At 33.6% G+C, this 8,749-nt stretch overlaps 1 pseudogene; it reads right to left on the bottom strand.

The window, feature by feature from the left end:
• Positions 1-2,189: 2,189 nt before the first annotated feature.
• Positions 2,190-3,387, bottom strand: LOC18609070 (uncharacterized; annotated as a pseudogene).
• Between the last annotated feature and the right edge of the window lie 5,362 nt (positions 3,388-8,749).

Genomic DNA, 8,749 nt, shown 5'->3' with positions numbered 1-8,749 from the left:
GTAAGTATCTTGGTTCAACATTTTCTTTAGTCACTCCAACTCAGACAAGCTTTGGAACTGTGCAGGTTGTTGTTATACCACGTCATGTGACGGCCACACCATTGGCTTGATTTTTTCTGGGCCATAGATGATGGCACAAGCATTGACACTGCATAGAGTGGACAGCTCACTCATTTTCTTCAATAATCCTAACCTCCTTTTCTTGAGGCTCAGTCTTCTAGCATTGTCATTCGCTATCCATTCAAGGTTCACTTTCTTTCTTGTCATGATTATTGCTCCGTAAATGGCGAGTCTTTCTTTTTCTTCAACTATATATTTCTAACAGAGGGAGAAGAAATGAATGGGTTGCTTGGATGGTAGCCATTAAGGACTTTATATAATGAGAAAGATGGGAAAAATCATTGAAAAGAAGAGTTGGTAAATGATCGTGTCAGGGATAGCGGAGAGATTAAGAGAATAATGTCTGACAGGTTAGCAAATCCACTCGTCAAGATTCTATGACAAATGATGGATGGTAAGAGACTTTCCTTTGTTGCTCACTATGGTAAGATAATTCATTGTTATACAATAATGTCTAATGTATAATATCTGGACTAATATTGAAAACAATTGTGCTATTAAATTATTTGAATTTGTGTGAACTATTAACCTTAAAACTTCTATTTCTAATTCATATTCAAATGTATTTTAATGAAAAAATTTCACAAAAAATTTCATCTATTCACCTTAATTATTCATATTAAAAAGTATAAAACAAGATATTAATCAATTAGTGGATCAATATTCTGATTAAGAGAATATCGTATTATCTTGGATGATTGTGACGACAGAAAATTATCACGTGTGAAAGAGACATGTACATGATAGTTCTCATTTGGCTATAATCTAATGTCAGATTTGACAGCAGATTTTATCTGTCCACCCAATTCATAACAAAAAATTATATTACCTAATCAATCATTGTTTCAAGACAAACGTGTATTATCCCAAATGAACATTATGATGCACATGTTTTAGAGTGCTGAAATATTACCATGTTCATAGGTTAGACAAGCATGCTAGTTTATATTCAAATGCATTGTAATTACTAGCCAAACTTGATAAAAGATCTCATCTGTTCACCTAACTCCAAGAGAAGAAGGTATATTAATCAATTGACCAGTTTTCTCAAATATATTCAAACCATCTTTCTAACACTCTTGTAACCTAGACCACTTGAACAAAGGCCACTCAAGAGCTTAAAATTTGAGCGAAAGTTTCAAAATTTCATCAACCTGATTATGTGATACTTGTGGGTGATAATCTTTGTCTAGGATATGATGAATTAAATAATTAGTTGATTGGCAAAAAAATTCTTAGTTCTTAGAATGTACAATTTGCATGAGCGATCCTTAGCCTTTCCTTTAATTAATATTTTGGCTTTTCCCAAACTAAAATGCAATGTATTAACAGCATTAAAAGAGTCATATTTTTATTAAAACAGAAGCCTTTTTTTAAGACTAAACTTTCAAAATTGCATTTTCTTTTGCGAAGGAAAGATTCAAATTAAATATTTGAATAGTAGATGAATGCACTTATCATTCAGTCAAATGGTTAGTTGTCAAAATAAAAAATAACCCTTTTTGCTGCTTACATTTAAGATAAGCAATTAGTTGTGCATTATTGCTCTAAAAGAACAATTTTTTTCATAGCTTTAGATTTCAACAGAAAACTCATAATGGGATTGATTTAATCCTTTATATCTATAGATCCATATCTATGTTTAGATTTTCATTTTTTTTATATAAGGAATGATTGAATTTGAATTCAACATTTTCAATAAGGATACATGCACCAACTACTGAAGTGTTCATCTATGTCCAAAATTCAATTCAATTTTCAATATTATATATATATATATATATACATTAAGTTATTTCAATTATTTTCTTAATACTTTATACGCTTCATAAAACAAAAAGAAAGCAAGAAGGTTATGTTTCTTGAATCATAAAACCATTATGTTTATTACATCATAATTTACTTGAAACTAAAGAACAAAATAACAATTGGACAACAAAGGAAATTAAATTTGGTCATACTCATAAATTCATGAATATGACTTCCTATGGATACACGATGCAACTAAACAACGAAGCAAATTAAATTCCAGGAGAGAAATAGTTTGGCAAGATTTTCTAATTAAATGGCTATTCGATATCCTTGCCAACGCCACTACTGCTGCCACCGGAATGCCAAAGATGTGGCAGCCCTATCTCACTCCCAATGGAGTTGCTTCCTAAGTGTCCACCTAAAGGGTGCAGTCCCAACCCTGTATCACTCCTAAATGGGCCAAAATTCCTACCTCCGACTAGACTCCCATGACAAAGCCCTGGGTCACCTGAACCATGGGGTATAAAATCTGTAGGAGGTAGCCCCATGTCAACTGCAACATTAAAGTTGCTTGCCAATGAGTGTATTGGTAGCCCCAAATCATCGGTAGCACTCTTGGCTAGTGGGTCATATGGTAAGCCCATATCACTCCTTATGCTATATTGTTAGCAAGTTTGGGTTCATTTTTGTTCATCATATTGATGAAACATTGGTTCCATAGCAAAGGCTCTGTAGGAGTGCCCCAGTCTCCACCACTGCCAGTTTGAGCCATTTCTTTTACTGTAAGGCAATGGGGAGGAAGAGGAAGATGTGGATCAGGAAGGGCGCTTGTAGGAGCAAAAGGAGCTTGTTGGAAAAACTCAATCCGTTTGCTAATCTCCTTTATCTTCTCTTCCACAAACAAAGACAACCCATTCAGTTCATTAAGGTTAAGTTCATCAAGCCCCTTGCCTTGATTGATTTGATACATGAGTTGGGCCATCTCCATTTCCTTGTTCCTCTTTTCGCACTTCATCAATTGTTCTCTAGCCTTTTTAACCTGCTCTTTGATATAGGTTTCTTGGTTCATCATTTTCTTGAGTCGCTTTAACTCGGACAAGCTTTGGAACTGTGCAAGTTGTTGTTGTACAACGTCATGTGACGGCCACACCGTTGGCTCGATCTCGTCTGGGCTATAGATGATGGCACAAGCATTGACACCGCACAGAGTGGATAGCTCACTCATTTTCTTCAATAATCCTAACCTCCTTTTCTTGAGGCTAAGTCTTCTGGCATTGTCATTCGCTATCCATTCAAGCGTCACTTTCTTTCTTGTCATGGTTATTACTTCGTAAATGGTGAGTCTCTTTTTTTCTTGAATTATATATTTCTAATAAGGGGAGAAGAAGAGAATTAGTTGCTTGAATGGTAGCCAATGAGGACTTTATATAGTGAGAGAGATGGGAAAAATCAGTGAAGAGCTGAGTTGGTAAATGATCGTGTCAAGGATAGTTTGGAGATTAAGAGAATAATGGCTTACAGGTTAGCAAATCCACTCGCCAAGATTTTATGATAAATGATGGATGGTAAGAGAATTTAATTTGTTGCTCACTATGGTAAGACAATTCATCGTTATTCAATTATGTCTAATGTATATTAGCTGGACTAATATTGAAGACAGTTGTGTTATTCAATTATTTGAATTTGTGTGAACTATTAATGTTAAAGCTTCTATTTCATTCATGGTGTGCTAGTTTATATTCAAATGTATTTTAATGATAAAATTTCACAAAAAATTTCATCTAGTCACCTTAATTATTCATATTAAAAAAGTATAAAACAATATATTAATCAATTAGTGGATCAATCCTCTGATTAAGAGAATATCATATTATCTTGGATGATCATGATGAGAGAAAATTATCACATGTTAAAGAGACATATAAATAATAGTTCTCATTTGTATATAATCTTATGATTAGATTTGGCAGCAGATTTTATCTGTCCACCAAATTCATAACAAAAATGTAAATTACCTAATCAATCATTCATTCAGGAAAAATGTTTATTATCCCAAATGAACATTATTATGCACATGTTATAGAGTGGTGAAATATTACCATGTTCATAGTTTAGATAAGCATGCCAGTTTTGATTCAAATGTATTGTAATTAATAGTCAAACGTGGAAAAAGATCTCATCTGTTCACCTATCTACAAGACAAAAAGGTATATTAATCAATCGACTAGTTTTCTTAAATATTTTCAAACCATTTTCTGAACACTCTTTTAACGTAGACCACTCGAACAAAGGCCACTCAAGAGCTTAAAATTCAAGTGGAAGTTTATAAATTTCATCAACCTGATTGTCTGATACCTGAGGGTGATAATCTTTGTCTAGAATATGATGAATTAAATAATTGGTTAATTGGCAATAAAATTCTTAGTTCTTAGATTGTACAATTCGCATGAGTGATCCTTGGCCTTTCTTTTAATTTATATTTTGGCTTCTCTCAAACTAAAATGCAATGTATTAACAATATTAAGAGAGTCACATTTTTATTAAAAAAGAAGCCTTTTTCTAAGATTTAACTTTCAAAATTGCATTTTCTTTTGAGAAGGAAAGATTCAAATTAAATTTTTGAATAGTAGATGCATGCAGTTATCATTCACTCAAATGGTTAGCTGTCAAAATAAAAAATTACCCTTTTTTAACTTACGTTTAAGATAAGCAATTAGTTGTGCATTATTGCATTAAAAGAACAATTTGTTTCATAACTTTAGATTTCGACGAAAAACTCATAATGGGATTTATTTTATCCCTTTATATATAGATCCATATCTATGTTTAGATTTTCCTTTTTTATATAAGGAATAATTGAATTTCAATTCAACATTTTGAATGGGGATACACGCACCAACTACTATAGTGTTCATCTATGTCCAAAATTGAATTCAATTTGCAATATTATATATATATATATATATATATATATTCTAAGTTTGTTTAATTATTTTCTTAATATTTTATATGCTTCATAAAACAAAAAGAAACCAAGAAGATTATGTTTCTTGAAATATAAAACCATTATGTTTATTACATCATAATTTACTTGAAACTAAAGAACAAAATAACAACTGGCCAACAAAGGAAACTAAATTTGGTCACACCCATAAATTCATCAATATGACTTTTTGTGGATACACGATGCAACTAAACAATGAAGCAGATTGAATTCAAGGAGAGAAGTAGTTTGGCTAGATTTCTAATCAAATGGCAATTCGATATCCTTGCCAACGCCACTACTGCTGCCTCTGAAATGCCGAAGATGTTGCAGCCCTATCTCACCCCCGATGGAGTTGCTTCCTAAGTGTCCACCTAAAAGGTGCAGTCCCAGCTCTATATCACTCCTAAAAGGGCCAAAATTGCTACCTCCGGCTAGACTCCCATGACAAAGCCCCGTGTCACATGCATCATAGGTATAAAATCTATAAGAGGCAGCCCCATGTTAGCTGAACACTGAAGTTGCTAGCTAATTAGTGTGGGTAGCCACAAATCATCTGCAGTAGTCCCAACTAGTGGGTGATATGGTAAGCCCATATCACTCCGTATGCTACTATTGCGAACAAGTTTGGGTTCATTTTTGTTCATCATATTGATGAAACATTAGTTCCATAGCAAGAGCTCTGTAGGTGTGCTCCAGTCTCCACCATTACCGATATTGCCATTACTAGTTTGAGCCATTTCATTTACTACAAGGCCTTAGGGAGGAAGAGGAAGATGTGGACCAGGATAGATGCTTGTAGGAGCAAAAGGAGTTTGTTGGAAAAACTCAATCTGTTTTCTAATCTTCTTTATTTTCTCATCCACAAACAAAGACAACCCATTCAGTTCACAAAGGTTAAGTTCATCAAGCCCCTTGCCTTGATTGATTTGATGCATGTGTTATGCCATCTCAATTTCCTTATTCCTCTTTTCGTACTTCATCAATTCTTTTTTGGCTTTCTTAACCTGCTCTTTGAGGTAGGTTTCTTGGTTCATCATTTTCTTTAGTTGCTCTAACTTGAACAAGCTTTGGAATTGTTTAAGTTGTTGTTGTACCACATCATGTGATGGCCAGACCATTGGCTTGATTTTGTTTGGGCCATAGATGATGGCACAAGCATTGATATTGCATAGAGTGGATAGTTGTCATGACCCGGTGCTCCCTTCGAGCTCATGACAATCGCCGCGATGTTCCGATAGATATTCATTACCCGGAATACCAATCGAAACCTCGCAAGGCTTAATATCAGTTTTCGCACCTCCCCTGTGAGCAATAATTACTAAACATCATATTTTAAAAGATTATAAGTTATTTCCAAATCGAAATAAAAAAAATAAAAAAAAATATTTTCTGTCTCACAAGGGCATTTTGGTCATTTTTTCTAAAAATTTTGAAACCTGCTGAAAATATAACACATGGGGGAAAATACACATTTCATAACTAAAAACAAGTTTTTATGTCTAAAATATTCATTTAGAGTGAAATCGTAGCTAATAGAATAAAATAAAAATATTGAATAAAATATTTCATTTTCTCATAAAACAATATTTATAAAACGCTACGTGAATAATTTTTACAACGTAAAAGTAAAATAAATTCATATATACGGTAACACAGATAACCAAAGTATGTAATTTAATTTACAATGACGTGTGGGTCCTCGAATGACCAAAGGTAACAAAGGCTGTGGACCTACAATTTCTAAGAAGGTGAGTCCAATAATAACCCTCGACGTAATCAGCTATTTACTGACTGTCTTGAGTCTGAAATGAGTGGAAATGAGGGTGATGAGTTTATATAAACTCAGTGAGTAAACAAATATCATCTAAAATATCTAAAGTCGAGTAAATGGAGACAACTTAAAATAGTTCATCGTACTATGATTCATAACGTTTCAAACTCATTTCAACTAAATAAAATAAATTCATTTCACTCAAATAATCAACATGGCTTATGAATTTCTTAAAAACTTGGCTCGTGCCAAAACTCATTCTCGAGGATACCTTGATCAGAGGCATCCAATCGAGTCCGCCAAGGCTGTTAAAGAAAAGACATATATCCATAAATCATATTTGTACATTTTAAAACATAGCCGTTCCTTAGCGTTGGCTGAGTTCACCTTCACGTGGTGGTTCGACGTGAAGTGAACTCTAAAGCTTTACCTCAGGAGATAATATCCACACCTCTCGTACCGAGGTAAAATATAAACGGGTTTACAATGTGTCAAGCCCAGCTCTACAATATGTTTATTATGTCATTCTTATATAAGAATGCATATTTCCTTACTTGGGTACCTCGAAAATCGTTAAAGGACGGTAATGTACCAAATGGTACAGTTAAGTTGAATTAAGCCTCGAACTAGTCCAAATAGAGATTTTAAGTGAAATTGATAATTTTAAAACCCCAGAATGACTTAACATGGTTATTCAGAGTTCGAGGACCGATTTGGAGTCAAATTGGAATTTTTATGACCTAGAGGCAAAATGGTCATTTTGCTACCCGAGGTTAAGATGTGAGTGTTGGATGAAATTTTTGACTAAGATTGACCATTTGGAGTATTATTTGAGTTTGATAAGTGAAGAATTTTAATTCTGACATTTTTTTGAGCATAGGGGTAAAATAGTCATTTTGCCACCCCAAGGGCAAAATTGTAATTTTACACCACCCAACACTTGTCCAACACATGGATTTTACCCAATATTATCATGGATAATTGAGAAAATTTAAGTGGTGGAGAGAGATTGCTTAATGGGTAAGTATGACACATGGACCAATGGAATGGTGACATGTCTCAAATTTTCATCCATTTATTTTTTGGCTTAAAAATCAGAACAAAATCAGCCCATTTCTCTTCATATGGCCGGCCAAAGCAAGAACAAAGGAAGAAAAGGAAGAACAAAACCCAAGGTGGAAAAATTCAAGGGAAAAGTGTGAAAATTCAAGGAAACAAGTGAAAAAAGGGTAAGAATTTTCAATTTAGCTTGAGATCTCTCTTTCTTAAGCATTTTTTCTTATTTTCCATGGTTGAATCACATGATTTCATGATGAATCCCATGCCGGCCAAACACTTAGAGGGAGGTTTTGATGCTTGATTTGGTTAGATTTCAATGTATTTAAGTGTTTTTAGTTAGTTAGTGATGTGTAGCATGAAAAGTCAACAAGAAAAATTCATTTCCTCCCATCACCCATCATTGGCCGAATTCTCCATGTGGAATATTGATGATGATTTTGATTTTATTTCAAGTGATTTGGTTAGGAATTAGTGATTTATGGTGTGAGAATCAAGCTTGAAAAATTATAATGTTGATGCAACCACCATGGCCGAATTTTTCCAAGAGAAAATGTGAAGATGATTTTGCTAGATTTTATGCTATTTGACTTGTGTTTGATGATTTGGAGTATTGGGAGAAAAATGGAATTATTTGGAGTTAAATTGGACATATTGGCCAATTAATCGAGTGATAGATCGAATTAGGCCAATACCGTTTTATTTAGGTACACGATTGAATTTGTGTAGAATACCGTGTTTAGACGATAATCCGAACAATTCGCATTCCATTTCATGCATTAGTATAGAGCCTGAATTGATTTTATAACAATTTAGCACAAATGTAGTAAATGGCTTATTGTGCATTATGTCTAGGTGGTGAGCATTCTGGCAAAAGTAAAGAGATAGTACCTGAGGATCAAGAATCGGAGTACTCGAAATTCGACTCCTGAAATAGTGAGTAACCTTACTATCGTTTGAATTATCTAAAGTGGTTTTTATCTGATTTTGTTATTTTATGAAAAATGAGTTTAAATGGTAAATCTTTATGTTTTATAAGCAAAATGTTTTTAAATGAAATGATT

The sequence above is a fragment of the Theobroma cacao genome, chromosome 2, assembly GCF_053813885.1.
Source record: "Theobroma cacao isolate CCN51 chromosome 2, ASM5381388v1, whole genome shotgun sequence".
Taxonomy (NCBI): Eukaryota; Viridiplantae; Streptophyta; class Magnoliopsida; order Malvales; family Malvaceae; genus Theobroma; species Theobroma cacao.
The sequence above is the reverse complement of the archived record's forward strand: the minus strand, read 5'-3'. Positions and strand labels throughout refer to the sequence as shown.